At 42.5% G+C, this 16,350-nt stretch overlaps 1 long non-coding RNA gene across 3 annotated transcripts in view; it reads left to right on the forward strand.

Moving 5' to 3' along the window:
* Window positions 1-12,335: 12,335 nt before the first annotated feature.
* The window catches only part of LOC143342685 (uncharacterized), a 118,238-nt gene continuing 114,223 nt past the window's right edge, over window positions 12,336-16,350 (forward strand). For all 3 annotated transcript variants that reach the window (XR_013079850.1, XR_013079849.1, XR_013079851.1), the window contains exon 1: window positions 12,336-13,753. This is a non-coding gene — a long non-coding RNA (uncharacterized LOC143342685). The remainder of the gene's footprint in view (window positions 13,754-16,350) is intronic.

A 16,350-nucleotide genomic window follows, 5' to 3' on the forward strand; every position in this document is an offset into this window, starting at 1 on the left:
TTCAAAATCCCGCATACGATACGAGCAAAAACTGATAGAGGAAAAAGGAAAATTCCGTTCCCCGGCAGGATGAAAAAGTGTATTTACACAGCCGTGGCTTCGAATACCCTAAAGCCTTTCGTACGCTATTTAACGCTATCGGGTTCCCTCTCCCCTGTTCGCCCCCTTCTCCAGCCAGGATCTCTATCTATCGGTCTAGAATGCAACGCGTTAGATTATACGTCGAGAAGTCGACTTGGTGGAGCTTTGACTACGCTTAGGCGCGTTTCTAAGGGCCAGTTCGGTTGTTCCCTGACCTAACGGGCCGAAAGAAGGGCACGACCGTGTCTCTCCTCCGTGTAGGCGTGCCCGTAGGCGCTCGTAGACCCGAAGGAGGAAAAAGCACCATGAATCTCGTGACTACGGGGTGCAGGTCAGTTTCGTGTCAGCTGCGTTACGTTGTCGGTGGCGGTACACGCGTGATCCTCCTAGTGCAACGTTCCCCTATTGTTTCGCCTCGAGTCGGGAACCGGGACATCCCAGAGCCTTTCTTCGGAGTTTCGGTACGTACAATACGAATCTTGCTCGAGAGCAGATCTCGAAACGCATTTATTATGCCTTACAATAAACTGTAGTGAACTATATCAGAGGCAGAATCCGAAATCTTTAAAAGAATTAATAATATCAGATTTACTCGTATACAGAAAAAATTTAAATAATCTCTTATTGAAATAATTGGTAATTATATCATTTTATCTTGCTCTCCTTGGTATTGGAATATTTATGTATTTCGAATTTTAAAATATTACTACGTTTTTGTAATTACAATTCTGGCTATTAAATTTTTCGAGTCCTTCCTTGAGATGTATGTAATGGAATAGTTTTAGTTTTTTATTGTAAATCGATTATTTTTTATATTTTTTTAAAGGACTTGGTCGAAGCTACATAGTAGCGTTCTTCAAATTTAATTTAAATCGAGTAAGGAAAATACTCCTGATAATATTCTATTTTTTATTAATCTAAAGGGGTTTTCTTTATGAATTTCTTACTCTAGCACCATTAACAATAGAGTTTTCAAAGTTTGCCTATTCATCTACATACATTTCAAAGGCACATAAAGAAATATTCGTTCATTCAAGAAACATTTTAAGTTAAAAAATATAAAACTATTTCGATTGATTTAAATTGCCAAAATATAAATACGTACATTGTTTTTAAAAGCAATTGTAACGCTAGAACTAAAGATAATTATAGTGTATTTACTTGTGCCAAAGAAATTAAAACGATAGATACTCGAAGAAATGTATAATGCAATGGAAATAAATGTTTAGTCATTCTTTTATAGAAAACCAGGATTTTGCGAACATCCAGTCGAGTAAACTTGTAACAATTATTATTAGAAATTATGAATGGGTCATTTTGACCAGCTCGGTAGTTCTAGTATTAAATTATCTAAAGTTTCATTTACTTGGCGTTCGAATATAGAAATTTCTACTGTAAAATAAATAAAAATTTAATTCTACTTTAGAGGTTCTACTAAATATTTCCCTTCATTAAGAGGATTTCCTAATATTGCTATTATCGATTTATACGAAATCCAGACCAATACCGATCGCTGCTGATGGAAGAAATTCTAATTTTCACAGGAGATTTTCCTCGGTACCGATAACGAAGTGCTCGATGGAACAATTAAAATTCCAATCGAGTCGTAAACGCCGAACACCCGGCACGGAAAATTAAATATATCGCGTTACGTGTTTAGCAATGGTAATAACGATACTAGGCGACTGATTAACATTTCAAAACAACCCAGAACCCACGACTAACGCGTTCACCGACAAAACCGAAGATCGTATCGTCGCCGACGAACGACTGTTGCCGCCTAACGAATCCAAAATTTATGCATAAGAGCGCGATTCCGCTGGCTGAAAACAATTTACAAGCATTTCGCGTGTTGGATGATACGGAGGCGATAAGAATCGGCCGACGGCGTTATTATTCAACGCTTTTAATGGTATTATCTTTGTAAAAGTAGCTGGGAAACGCTAATGATTAATTCGCGCTAGTCTCGGCCGCATCGGGAGATGAACAGATACACCGTGTATTCTCACAGTGGATACAATTAAAGTCTCTGTTAGAGCGTAACTACACGTTCCCTGGTCTGATGTAATTCGTGTGGTAATCATCGCTATTATTAACCAATAACGTGTAATTAGGTAGATGCCTGGCTGACACGCTGGCAGGAGACAAATGGACGCCCGTTACGCGCTTTATGCTACGGCCACTATCTTAGGCAGACATGACGAATGGAACGAGTATTAGTTATCGGCAAATATCGCGATAGCCTATTTAACGCGAACAAGATTTCGATGGTAAACAAATTTTTTCACCGATCTCCCCAACGCTGCATCGTAAACGATACAAATTTTAACTCCGTTCGGCGCGTCGTTCGCTCGAACCAAGCATTCTCTATCCTTTTACCAGCGTTAGCTTTCATGCAACCTATCGACTGTTCGCGGATTATGAAAATGAATGTCCATTTTAAATTTAAAAAATTTTATTCGAGGTGTTAAAATTCTTGATTAAATTATGTGCGTGTAATAGATGCATAGGAGGACCCTTTTTTCAGTCATTAAAAATAGTCGATTTCTTTATATATATTTTTTTCTAGTGGTATACTTATGGAATTTATGAATAACGTCTTCTCTATATTCCAAACTGTATTTGGCGTTTCGAGTCTGGGGAAGCATGCATCGAAAATCGTTGCATTCAACCCCTTCAGTCTTATTCGGAGCGATTTTCGTATCTATAGCAAAACGTTAGTGTCCCAACTGCTTCTCGAAATTACCCCCATAAACGGGATCGTTAGATGCATAATAGGCCCGCAGGAAACTAGTCGTTCCGCAGACTCGACTTCTCGGTGAACACCCGCCAAAGGGCAGGTTGCAGGTAGATCCACGAGGGTCCACGTATTTGGAAAACGGACCTGAACACACACTCCGTAACCGAGACGTAGAAAGTCCGTAGGGACGATGTGAATAGGGGATACAGGTGCACGAGGCTCGAGACGAGGAAAAAACCACTCGAAATCCCATAATCCCGGAGACCGAGGTGATCTCTCGCGCAACAAAAAATGCTGCGAGGCGTGGCCGACCCCTATCAGCAGGTTGATTTTTCGAATTAGGGGCTGGTTAGGGATACGTTCCAACGGATAAAAGCTCGATGCAACCTGTTTCACGATCGGTTTTAAGGAAAATGTTTCATCTCTTCATTTACATTTTGCTTGTCATATTTGAAAAATATACGAGGAACAAAGATAGTTCATTTATGTAATTCTTTCGAGCCTATGTTAAATATTGTTCAGTATAATTTAGAAAAATTGCTTTCTATAAATAAATTAACTCATTATGTTCCAAATTAATACCTTCCACGATCGACGCTTATTTTCCACATATCGTATTTAAAAATAATTTATTTTTGTAAGTTACAACATGTCTTCGACGTGTTTCTCTTCTACACATATGTATTCTTTTATCGTGCCGTTCGAAAACATTCTTCCCCGCATTATTTCGATAACAAATTAAATTAACCTTTAACTTCCAAGCTGTAAAATTCCGCGAATAAATTCCAGCTTATCTTTAAACAACTCTATAAATTCAGAAACATTCGATTTCATCGATAGCCTCTCGCAAACATTCTGAAATATTCGATTAACGAGCGTGTCGACAGAATCGTAAAATCCTCCTGCTGTTTTCATCGCCGATACGCGCGTTCATTTCCAGTTTACATTTTGCGGCTGACCTGTCCGCACGATTCCGCGCGGCGGGTGCGCAGGGGGTGGAACGACGAGAAGATGAACACCATGGGTGGGAAAATAGTCGCGTGCCATCGCGCGCGATCAGATTATTTATTGCTGCAAGCAACCGTAAACACCGTTTCACTATTCCAGAGAAAATACCACCTTTCGAGCTTTAGAAAACAGACTTTCTTGCATTTTCTTAAGCTCCAACCTTTTAAAAATATCGTAATAAAACGTTAATGCGAATTTTAATAAGCGATTTTTAAATTCCAAATACGTTTCTCTCGAAATTGTTTTTTTTGCGAATTTTTTTTCAAATAATGTAATAGCATTTTGTGCGTAGAAAATATTTTTTACTGTTCATTTTACCTGAAAAATTTGTATTCCTTTTTATCTAGTTTTTAAAAATTCTAATTTTGTTTAATTCCAACCATTAGAACTGGAATTTCGATCGTATGAATAAAGAATTGTATTGATATTGCACGAGGACGTTAATATTTTCTATACAGATTGATATTGTTTCATGAAAATTGGCAGAAGCATTGTTCGAAGTATTTACTTTTATACAAGTACAACAAAATATTCTATATTCCCCATTGTCGGAAAAAATAATTTCTTACTTCGATCAAATAAGTGTCAGACATTTTGGATATGTAACAAATTGAATAAGTCAGAGATTCGAGTATTGAAATTTCAAACAATCATATTTTTTAGTAGCAGCATTTCACAAGACAATGTTTCAAACAAATCTAAGTCTTTTTCGTCGAAAGAATTTAAAAATATAATATTTCATAGGGCTTTCTACAATTAAAAATTGTTCCAACCTCCATTCTAATTCAAAAGCCCTACAGATCCATACCTAAATCTTCCCAAATTTCTGAAATATCAAATTGTAAACAGTTACGTGGACCTCTTTGAGTATAGAGTTAATGTTTCGTTTAATGTTTTATCGTTATTGAGATTACCTTTTTAGTGCTCCCTATTTCATATTTTTTTCACGAAGCGTATTATATTCGGGGCATGTTATGGTGGTTTATTGAAATGGATTTGTTTTCAGCGATCTACAAATCCCAGATAATCAACGCGCGATCGTAGATGCTGAGTCGCCCACGCGATAAGCGCGCACGCAACGCGACGCGACGCAACTCTCGCACAACTTCTCTTAACGGGTAAATTAATTACGAACCCGTAAGAATCGCGTACGACCGATTCCGCTACCCTTTGATTACGTCATTCCTTTCGTGATCAATTCGCTTTACGTGTCCATAGACCTTTTCCTTTTTCATTACGAATTGCAGTACGTGGTCTGCGTTGTTTATAGCCACCGTGTCCCAGTTCGCGCGAAATATCTATGGACTTTCGAGTAGGTTAATTATTACAAAGTCGAGTATGCATTTGTACAGGATAACTCAAATGTGAACGTCAAAGCTATACACTTGAAAGCAGTGAAACGAACGGTTGTACGTCAAATTCTAGATTGTGAATTTTCTGTTAAAAAATAGAAACGTTCTGATAGATCAAGTGCAATAGATGACGATGAATTAACATCTTCGATCGTCAAATAACTCGTAATATCGTAGAAATACATCATCACACTATTTAGAAGAATTTTGAGATGTAAATGGGATTATCAACATTATGTAGACTTCACATATTTAGAGTAATCTCTTACCAAGTAACGAAACACTTAATTCAGACAAATACTGTTCACAATGTGAACACAAATACGATTCACAGATCACATTGCTCAGTCCAAAAGCCAAAACATAAGAAGGTGGGGTGTGCGCCACCCACCGAACGTTACATTTTACAACGTTGCAATTACAAACTCTTATAATCACAATTATATCTAGCAGAATCTATTTTATCAGACTTGAAGTGCTCGATCCTTGATATTTCTAGTATTAAAAGCCAAAATTCCATTGAACTTTGAACACCTGAAGCGAGAAGCTCACCTCGGATGTACCGGTAAACCGATTACTTTGTCAGTAATCGGCTCAAGACGCGATCGAGGATGACTGGGGTGGAAGGGGGGATCGTCAGCGTTTCGAGTTTGATTTTTTTAGCGAACGATGACGCGGTCGGTTCGACGATTTCCATCGTGGCGTTGCACCGTTTAAACGAAATCAATTACGAGCGGCGACAGGCCTGCCGGCGTAATCCGTCGGCTGTTACACGGCTGATTCCGTGCGACGTCGTCACAGCGGGGTGGCAGCGTCCAATGGGCTTCCAGGTATTGCGAAACGCCGTCGGCATCCAATCAGGCCGGCGGATCGTACCTCTAAGCCCTCGTCATTAAGCCGAATTAGTCTTCCGGGCTTTCGTGGGCCGCGGTCCGACCGTCGCGTCGGCCATCCATAATCCGACGTGCCCGGAGTCGAATGGCAGCGTCATCGCTCGATATTACGATAGCGTTCTCCAGGGGAAACGTTTAGACCCATTAGGCAACGAAACGCTAAGCTTGCCGCTTTGACGGCTACAACAACGAATCGAATCGATGCTCAAACGAATTGGTCGCTACACTCTGTTTTGACTCGAACTCTAACGGGGAGACCCACCCCCAAACTGTTTCACTTCGATTTCATCGAGGTTTCATAAGTTGGTAGCATACAGGTGTCTAACGATGTGTGTGGAATATTAAACTTACTATTAAAGTTACGTACCTCTTAATTGGTAGCCTTTTTTGGCAGTCGCGAGCCCCTTTCTCGGAACATTTTGAAACATTGGTAAAATCATGATTTCCTAACTAGTGCTAAGTTTCTCTAAAACTGCTTCACTAAATGAGAGTTTTTTACTACAGTGGTTGATCCGAACCCAGTACATTTGAAAAAAGATACGCAAAGGCTTATTAAATCAGTTGATATAGTATGGTTCGTAGACGCTTTGCAAGTTTAATTAATATCCAAGAACAAGGAACTCAAAACGGGTACAGTGAAGAGCGAGGAATTCCCTGAAACGCTAAATTGCTACTAATTTCACGCTCGGGAGCAAGGAGTGTTGCAAAAAAGGCCTCGTTAGGTGGCTACCGAGCTGTCGACAGCGAATACGTTCGCGTTCAGCGATCGGGATCTAAATGGTAACATCGTTCGCGTTTCCCTAACAAATCGTTCGGTCGATAGCTTATTTCGTCAGATGCGTTAATTACTTTTACCAGAATGAAAAATAGTGAACCTTTCTAAACAGTCAAAGTCGCCTTTAAAAGGAAATCTTTGCCATCAAACAGATGGAAATCTTCTAGCTAAAATAATTTTTCCCTATTTTGGATTTCAACTTTGCCTAAGCAAAATATTTCCATCAACATTTCAAAGTTTCCAAACAAATTCTATATTTCTTTACTATATCGTCAATTTATCTGAGGAAGCTTGCAATTCCTCCAAACAAGACACAGCCACAAATTCAAGGCATTAAACAAAAAGATTCATTTTAATTTAATAGCTACCATAATAAAAAGACAAAGTTGACATTTTCAAGCATAATATACGCAACGAAAATAAATCTTAAAAATTTCTACGCGTAAGTTCGTGGGCCCCCAGATATCTGTCCATCCGTAGGGTCCGTGGAGCACCGTTTAAGAGCCACCTAGATCTGGAAGTTGGGTCGAGGAGTCTTCCTAGAGTTGACGTCGATTCCCACGAAACCGCGAGTGGCGTTCCGCGCGTATACAAAGCCGCTTCGAAAATATTCTCCGTCGCTCGAGCGATTCTTTTGTCGGCGCGCGCATTGATCGTCGTTGTCGCATTCTTCGTTAACCGGAAACGCTCCGGCGGCGTCGTGGCCCCCTTTTCCTTTTTCTTCCGAGTGGTAATGACCACCGTGGTCCCACCACGCATAATTATCGCCGACAAACCAGGAGATCCTTATCGTCACCAGCGTCATAATTATCACCGTGCCGGTGGTCACTTACACGTTACACGGTCACACGCATACCGCGCATACCTTCGACTCGAATTCCGTGCCCAGTATGCTACCCGACAGATGCGCGTAAGAACGTTCCACCTATAGTTCGGCGAACGAAAGAATCGACTCGGCGAGGGGGAAGAGATTCCTGGAAAAGAGAATTCCACCCACTTTGTTAGTCCCCGTTGCTACTTTCGTTGAATGCTGTAGCGTTCTGGGCATCCTGTGCGCCTGACCGAGACATTAAAAGGTGGAAGAATGTTTTCCATGTCGATTGTTTCGCTTATCAGACCTTAAGAGGACAGTGTATCATTTAAGTATACGCTTAAGGGGGTATTTTAGTGTGAAGTACATGTTTTTAGAATTTTTTGCGAATTAACTATGGTACCATTTACAATTAAGTTTAGAAGGTTTATTTATACATGTTTCAGTGATGTTTATAAATTTTTCGGGCGAAGGAATGTTAAAATTGAAGATACTGCATATTCTCAAACCTCTTAAAAAAAGGTCGCCTCAGTGTCCATGATTCCGGGCCATTCTGTTTGTTTGGAATAATAAAAATTTGAAAGATTCTTAATTAGTATGAGTTTGATCATAGCAGATACTAGAACAGAAGAAAAAAGTTAATAATTAAAAAAATGGCAACGCTTTGAAGTTTGATTATCGATTTTTTCGTGTTTTTTTTTTTTTAATTTTGAGGGCCTAAAGAAATATAAAAATTGTTGGTTCATCCATTTGATCAGGGGCAGTAGAATAGTACATTTTGTATTAGCGACAAATATCTTCTAGAAACGGCAATAGAAAGTACGAGGAAGATGGAATAATTTTATTTTATATATAAATATTTTGAAAATTGTTTACTCTATATTTTCCAACATGTAGTTTTCAAAGATATCAGTCATTTATTTTTGTTGCCAAACGAAAGCGTTCTGTCTTACTCTGCGATGAGTTGTGCGCTCGGTCTGACCATACACGGCTGAATCTACTTGATGCGATCTCGCTCAACGCACGACTGGCCGCGCCTTTTCTTTTTAATGCGACGCTCAGTGTAACGGATCGCCAACCTAACTGGACAAAAGTCACTTGTGGTGACCGCCATAAACTCTCTTCAGTTTTATAACAAGTTATAAAAATTTGGAACAACGAAAATCTCATCTACCATGTGATAAACGATAGTTATTAATCTTTTTGTGAGCGACAAATTCTTTTGAACGAGAAGTAGAATTTGTTTTGTATTATTTGAATAGCCATTATCAAATTTTCGTGCTATTATTTGTAATTAAAGTCCTGGTAAAAAAATTAAATCGATTTTACAAGTATGTTTAGAGACAAGTACTTTATTTCTATTTTATTTTCAAAATTTCTATCCAAACTTGGTATTTTTTAAAACATTCTGTCTACAATATTATTTTTCTTTACATTTTCCAGAGTTTCCTGATCAAATACATCCTAAATCGACTTTAAAAAATTGGGGAGTATTTCATCTTCCATTTTTTCGCGCGTTTTTCGGACCAAATCCGCGCAACTTGTCCCACATGCGTCATCGGGAGCCTCCTTTGCACCAAATTACGAGTTAATCGGTAGAAAACCACTGTAGACAGACCCCTAGCTTACCAACGCTGCAGAAAGTTAGGGAAATAATACCGACGGGTAGTACCAACCCCATAGGACAAGATGGTTATGGGCTTGAATTGCACGTTTCGTTAACTTGCTTTCCCGTCATATAGATATTCCGAATTGCAACAAAATGCAGAAGAAAGTATACTTTTTCTGTTGTTTTCCAAATTTCGACCGTAATTGATCGTACTTCGTATTCTTATAAATATTCTACTTAATTAACCAGTTGAAAATCTAGTTACGTAAATGTAAACAAGTTCAACAGTTTTGTTACGTGAAATTTAACTCCTTCCGCAATGAATTTGGACAAAATAGAAAGATACAATCATTCTAGGGGGTAGTTTCACGCCAATAGTCCCACCAAGAGATGTCACCAACATTCAGTCTATTCCGTCTAGTAACTTTATGGTGTTCAATCGATAGCTACATACGAGATGGTTGCTTCCTTACCGATTGAAGATACCATAGGGAACTTGAGACACATACTCACGATTTTAAAGTGTCTTCGATGCATTTACATTAATCTATCATCGCCAGCAGATGCAACATTTTCATAAATTCAATATTCTGGTTTAATAAATAATATTTTGATAAACAAAAATTAGAAATCGATTCCCTAGTAATGTTCGTGCGCTTTCGAAAAAAAGTATCGACTATCATATTTGTTAAATCGATGTGTCTACATATTACCATCAATCCCTTTGAAAGAGAGAAGGGATGCAATACCAAAAATACCGGTGCAATTCGACGAAACGGAGCGTGCACCGACAGATGTCAGCAGAATGTCGTGATAGCGCTAACTGGCGGCGCTCGTCGCGACTGTCTCCCGCCTCTTGAGAACCGAGAAGAGAGCCATAGTTCCCCGGAAAATCTCTCGCTGAGGAAAAGCGCCGTTGGGGAATCCGTCGAAAGAGGGCGGAGTCATTGCATGCAGCGTGTTTGCACCGCGGCAGAAGTGGGGAAAAGGCCGAGTGGCTCGCGCCTGCTCAGTTTTTTTCCTCTCTGTTGCTCCCTCGCGGTCAGATGCGCCGCTAGGCGGGGTTTAAAAAAAGATTTTGCGCTCCGTGAGGGGAAAGGTGGAGCTACGAACGCGCGGAATTCCGGAATTCTACGTGGACGGGCGGGGGAGGAAGACAGAAGACAGTGTATCGTGACTGACTAGGAAGGGATAAAGGGGAAAATACGTGTATCGACGGTCCAAGTTTCGGTAAGACGGGCGGGGAAAAGAGGGAGGGCTGAACGTGCAGGGAAAGTGGCGAAGGGGAAACTTGGCTGCTTCGGGCGGACCGATCGGGCTCGACAACAGTCAGTTCAACGCGTGCCAACCCTCTCTCGAGATACTGTCTTCTCGCGTCGGTTAAGCTGGGTGTCCGTTCGTCTTCGTTACACTGGACCGCGTTGGCAACGCTTGCGTCTCTCGGTGATCTCTACGACGTCCTTTAACAGAGGCAAAAGTGTGTACGTGACGTTTAGAGTGGTCAGTGTACCGGTTGGTTAGGCTGTTAGAGCGAACGTGATGATGATGATTATTGTTCCGCGGATCGGACGACGGGAAGCTATGTCGGAGGAGGAGTTAGCGCGAAGACGTTTGGATGGCTCGTTACGCTCAAGATCGTTCAAAGTTCCTTGGTTCGTATAATTATATCTGTCATGCACCCTTCAGAGTGCTGTGAGAAGATACGTAGGGACAAACGGCTCTGAACGGGTAGCCCGATTAGGTTTCCCTCGAATCTTAAGGTAGAATCACGTGGCCAAGTGACGGGGAGTACTTTCAAATTAACGATTCGCAAACTATCGAAAACGATACTGTCCTTAAGAACGCTCGTCGCAAGCAATTCGCATCCCCGACGCGTAATCGGTCCCGATAGTTCCAGTGCTCTGTGTTAGATTGAAATTGTTCCCCCAAAGTTTACGATGCTGCGCCGTCCACGGTAGACACCGACTTTAAAGGGAATAGAGCGAGTCGCGTCGCTGATAGGACCGTCAGCGAATCCGGAAAACGTTTATGGATGTGAATTGCTTCGCCCCCTTAAAACCAGTTTACTTTAATCGGAACGAACGCTAATCGCGTTATCGTCACGCGGCGTAAAGTGGTCGTGTGTACTTTGAAAGCCGGGAACGATAACCGCGTTATTTGCTATAAATAGACCGCGTGACAAACATCCAGCGGCAATGATAGCACGATCCGATAAGAACATTTCCCAACGATAAACCTCGAGTTTAGCTGTTCGTATTGGGAACCTCGTGTTTAAATGTACATACTGTGGGTCGCCATAAGTTTTACGTATTACACACTCGTACCCTCGATTAATGTGAAATCCCAATGATTTCATCTGTTTTTCTCTCCATCATTCGTTTCACAATTTGCTCCGCAAAGTGTCTCTGCTAAATACTTTCTAGTCAAAGTGAAATCAATTTTGATCAAACTTACTAAGAACCGAGTAAAGGAAAAAGCAGTTTTTCTGTAAAATCACGAGTCTTTTCCTCGCGACATTGCCATAGTCGCAGCGTGGAGAGCGCGTGACGCATGCTGGCAACATTACGGTCTTCTGCTCCCCACCATCGAATGTTTCTCTCGCGCCCCCGTCGTGGTTCGGTGGCCCCTACCACGGTCCCCGGCACGCAGCGAGCGAAGACAAAGACGGATCGAGTCGCGTTCACGCAGGCCCGAGCGTAACGGAACACGTGCCTCGCCGGTGGGGGTGGAGGAGGAGCGATAAATATGGAGGGGAATGCACCGGCACGACGAGAGGGGAAGTCGACGACCCGTAGTTACCACTCCCCTTCCACCAACCAGTGGAGCGCGTTCTCTCCCACATAACGGCGCTAACCGACGGGATCTTTGTTGCCCGCCACGCTCGAACAACGTCCCGCTCGAGAGTTTGGACGCTGGTGCCGCCCAGCGGCGATCGCGGAAACCTCCGACGCCGCTCGGTGGGGGTAACGGGGACGGTGGTGGGGGAAAGCGACCGGTACGGTGGGGGAAGAACGAAAAGGAACCGGTGGGGGGTGAATGCAGAGAACGGAGCGAGCGACCAGGACGGGGGCACGCTGCTCTCAGGACGCGCAGAACGTCAGAGTGGGTCGAAAAGGACGGGTGTCTCTCGATCTCTTTCTCACTTTCGACGACCCTCTCTCGTTTCTTTCGATCGTTTATCTCTCTCGCTCACTCCTCGCGGAGAGGCAGAGAAAGAGAGGCCGATGGCGGGGCGAGAGTCGGCTTACTACGCGGTGAAACGCTACCACGGCGTTCAGTCGTCAGCGATCAGACCGCCGGGCAGTGTGAACCTTCCTGGGCAGTCTCTTCATCTAGTCTACCTTCGGCCGTCCACTCTCGGACACGACGCAATAATCAGCATCTGGGAAAGCCGGAGAATCCCATTCGAGATGGATTTTGCCTAATCGTACCGATGATCTTGGACCACCGCGGTCCGAGAGGAACCGTCCACGGATCGCTCGGAGACAATCGAGAAGAATTTAGACGAGAAATCGAAGGATGACCCGAGTGCTGCGCACAGATATCGAAGAATATGCTCGATTTCGAGGGAAAGACTTTCCGGTAGTCTCCGGTCTGTCGAATCTGCCGCGAGACTCGACGCGGTATCGAAGCTTCGGGGAGATGGAAGTCGTTCGAGCCCGAACCCTCGATTAGGGCTAACAGATGTTTGGGGAGATCTTGCGGAGCGAACGGTCCTCGCAGTTCGGATCTCTTCGGAACGTTTGCCGCGAAAGCACTTTAAATCGCACGGGACTCGAGATGAAATTGGATACGACCGAAGTTGCCTCAACACCCGAAGATGATCGCGAAGATCGTTCGAGGCGAGCTTCGTCGATCAGAATACGCTGACTCGGTTTAATTCTTGTTCGCTGATCGAATTTTTTTTTTACCAGTGAATTCGTCACGTCGCAGTGAGTCCGTAGACAACGAGCACCGGTCATTCGAACACGGTTTGTGCGACATCGTGCCCCGGAGTCACGTGGTGCTTCGAATCGCGTGAACCGATCTTTATTCGATCCTCGCACGTACGGTTCCCTTTTATCCGAGACCGCGATGGAAAACGGTGAAAATGTCTCGTTAATCTCGTAGCACCGTCGATGAAAAGCCACGTTCGATGCTCGTTTCGTCGTCGATCCTCAGGTACGCGGTGATGTTCGATCATTGCGTAACGCACGACAAACCGAAGATAACCGATCCAACGCCTACGGCGAACGAATATTTTTGCACCGAGTCGTTGCGAGTGCGGGGAAGTGTAACACGAAAGTATATAAACGAGAAACAGAAAAAAAAGAAAAGGAAAAAATGTGTGCTAATAGTGGGGGAAAGGAAGCTGCGAGATGTATTTGATAACGAACGTCGCTGAAAAAGACTACCGTCCGAAGAATAATGTTACGTTTGGACATGTTAGCAGCCGACGGCGCTTTCGCTGCGAGATTTCCACCGATCACCGACGAGTGAACGAGGTAAGGAATTGATTTAATTAAAAAAAACTCGAAATTTTCGCGACTTAAAACACTTAAAACACTTCTAAAAAGCTTCCTTCGTTTCTTCTTCAAATTTACCGTGGAACTGTTCTGTGTTGAGGGGTATTCATCGATAGGTGATAGAGAAATATTATTACTATCGCGATCGACACTGTGTTTTTCCAGTGATTTCTAAATTTTTCAAATCAATCTGACGAGAATCGTTCATCGACTTAGACCACTTACAGTGGTCTGCGATTTCAACGACGCTCCACTTGCAACGATCTTTCGTTACAACTTGTACTATACCACTGTCTTTGTATTTCTGTCTACGACTGCAGAATAATTTATCGCATCAAAGTACACGAATATCCTCAAGTATACCAAGAAAGAGATTATCCTCGGTAATAACCACCGCTCGTAACAACACACAATTGACGCTTTTGCACAAAGCGTAACGTCAGCGACTGTTCCAAACACCCTCGGTCTTCGAGATTTCTCCAAGTTTGTGGTGTCCTGGGGGAGCGACTGACCATCGTTCTCTAGAACGATCTTCACGGTCCGAGTAAATTTGTTCGCGGATGAAATTCTCCGGAGGTGAACGTGTCGTCTCGAAGGAGGACATTGCAAACAGTTTCCCCGTGTAATCGTCGGTAGTGGAATAGATCCACCTGTTAGGCAAACAGGCTGACCGCAAATCTCCATCCCAAGGCGCGGCCTGAGAAGAGAGAGTCCACCTGTAGAGCGGTTGAGGTGTCTCGCGTGTCGGGCTCGAAAAATTTCCTCGTATCGAACAAAAAGGGAAGCACGTGCTCCTGGCGTTCAGGTAACGGCGCCCTCGGGGTCGCATTGTATCTTGGAAATGGCGACAGCCAACCGTGGCCTCGCTCTTCTCTGCCTCTTAATCCTGCTTTGGGCGAAATCGGAAAGTCAAGTGTTCCCCATTCAGTTTCCGGGCGCAGGGAAAATCGTTGTCACGCGTGCTACCTGTCCAAAAATTTTCGAATATCCTTCGAAAATTCCATTGACCCCTGTACGCTCAAATTTTTCAGGTTAACCAAGAAAGATCAGTCTTCCTGGATTTATTTCTAAAGTATATGAAAATGCAGCTTTTGCTGTATCCAGCGTATAATTTGAAGGAAATATTGTCATCCCTTGAAACGTTAGATTAAATATAGTTTTTCAAAGCAGTCAGACTCGAGCATGATCGTTAAGGAGTTAAATCGGTAATGAAAAAAGAAGAGTCTCTTGCACGGTACGTTGAAACAAGATGGAATTTTACCGTCGCGTTGGCGAGTTTGGACAACGTTTAACCAGCAGTTAACCCTGATTGGAAATGAAATAAAAACGATTCGTGTAAAGAATACGACTCGTCGTTTGATCGATGCATCGATTAATTCGTGGTGGTACGGACGAGTGATTTCTGTTTCCAAAGATAGAATAAAATTTATGCAATAGAGTATTAATTCAAGGTGGTTGTCGCAATGGAACGAAAGGGAAGAAGTTGGCGACCGCGTGGATGAGAATTATCAAGAGAAGTATTAATCACGGGAGATAATGTCGTTAGAGACTGATATCGGCATAATATTTTACGCAGTCGAGGTTCCCCGTGCGCATAGTTTTTTTTTTTTTTATCGCCGGAACGAGGCGCCATTCTCTGTAATTAATCGTTAGAACGTTTCGAAATCGCACACGACGATCGGTGCCTCCTCGATCGCGAACGCGACGCCCGTAAATCATGCTCGTTCGGTCCCGGGAAGAAATCGTCGCGTGGAAGAAGAAATTCGAGTGAATTTCGGGTATCCTGTGTTTGAATAAATCAAATTTCGCGCGTTTCCTTCGTAGATGATGGCCGTTCGTTGGCCGACGGACGCTCGACGCTTTGGACGTTCGGTTGCACTGATCCGTGTCGCTTAATTTACGAACACCGAATAGAAATTGCGAGTCAAAATATAGATGTACGAGCGATAGAAGTGCAAACTGGCTTCTCTGAATCAAAAAATGACGCCGTGATTCGATGGTGTTTGAGTCTTTGATCCGGCGGACTTCGATGCTCCAATTTTGGCAACTCTAGTTTCGACTCTTTCGATATTTCCGACATTTCTGTTCGAGGGTTTTGTGTTTTAATAGAAGATGAAATTTTGGCGATATTATTTAATATTAAATTGCAAGGAAGTGTACGTCATATGCGTCATATTGTGGGTAAAGGTACGGAAAAAATACAGAAATAAATAAAAGGGGAATTGTTAAATTAGATAGAGTAGATTGAAAGAGCATTTATTAGGAAATGAAATTGTAATAATGCGAGAATATATGCAAGAACAAAGTTTGAAAATTAATTGTAGGTTGATGAGGTTTGGAAAATAATTGTGAACGTGTGAAGACAGTCATTACTAGAGTGACACGTGAGGTTTATTTTATTTACGCGAGGTAATCTTCTTCATATCCGCGTCAAATTGCATACTTGAAGATTGCTTTCAAATCTAACCTTAAAGACACTTCACAAGAGTAATCAGAGATGAAGGAAATAGGAAAAATGAAATGAAATGGTGATGTATTTGTTTCTAGAATCGATTTGTATCGACCTAAAAATTTAG

Source organism: Colletes latitarsis, chromosome 6 (genome assembly GCF_051014445.1).
Source record: "Colletes latitarsis isolate SP2378_abdomen chromosome 6, iyColLati1, whole genome shotgun sequence".
In the NCBI taxonomy this organism is placed as follows: domain Eukaryota; kingdom Metazoa; phylum Arthropoda; class Insecta; order Hymenoptera; family Colletidae; genus Colletes; species Colletes latitarsis.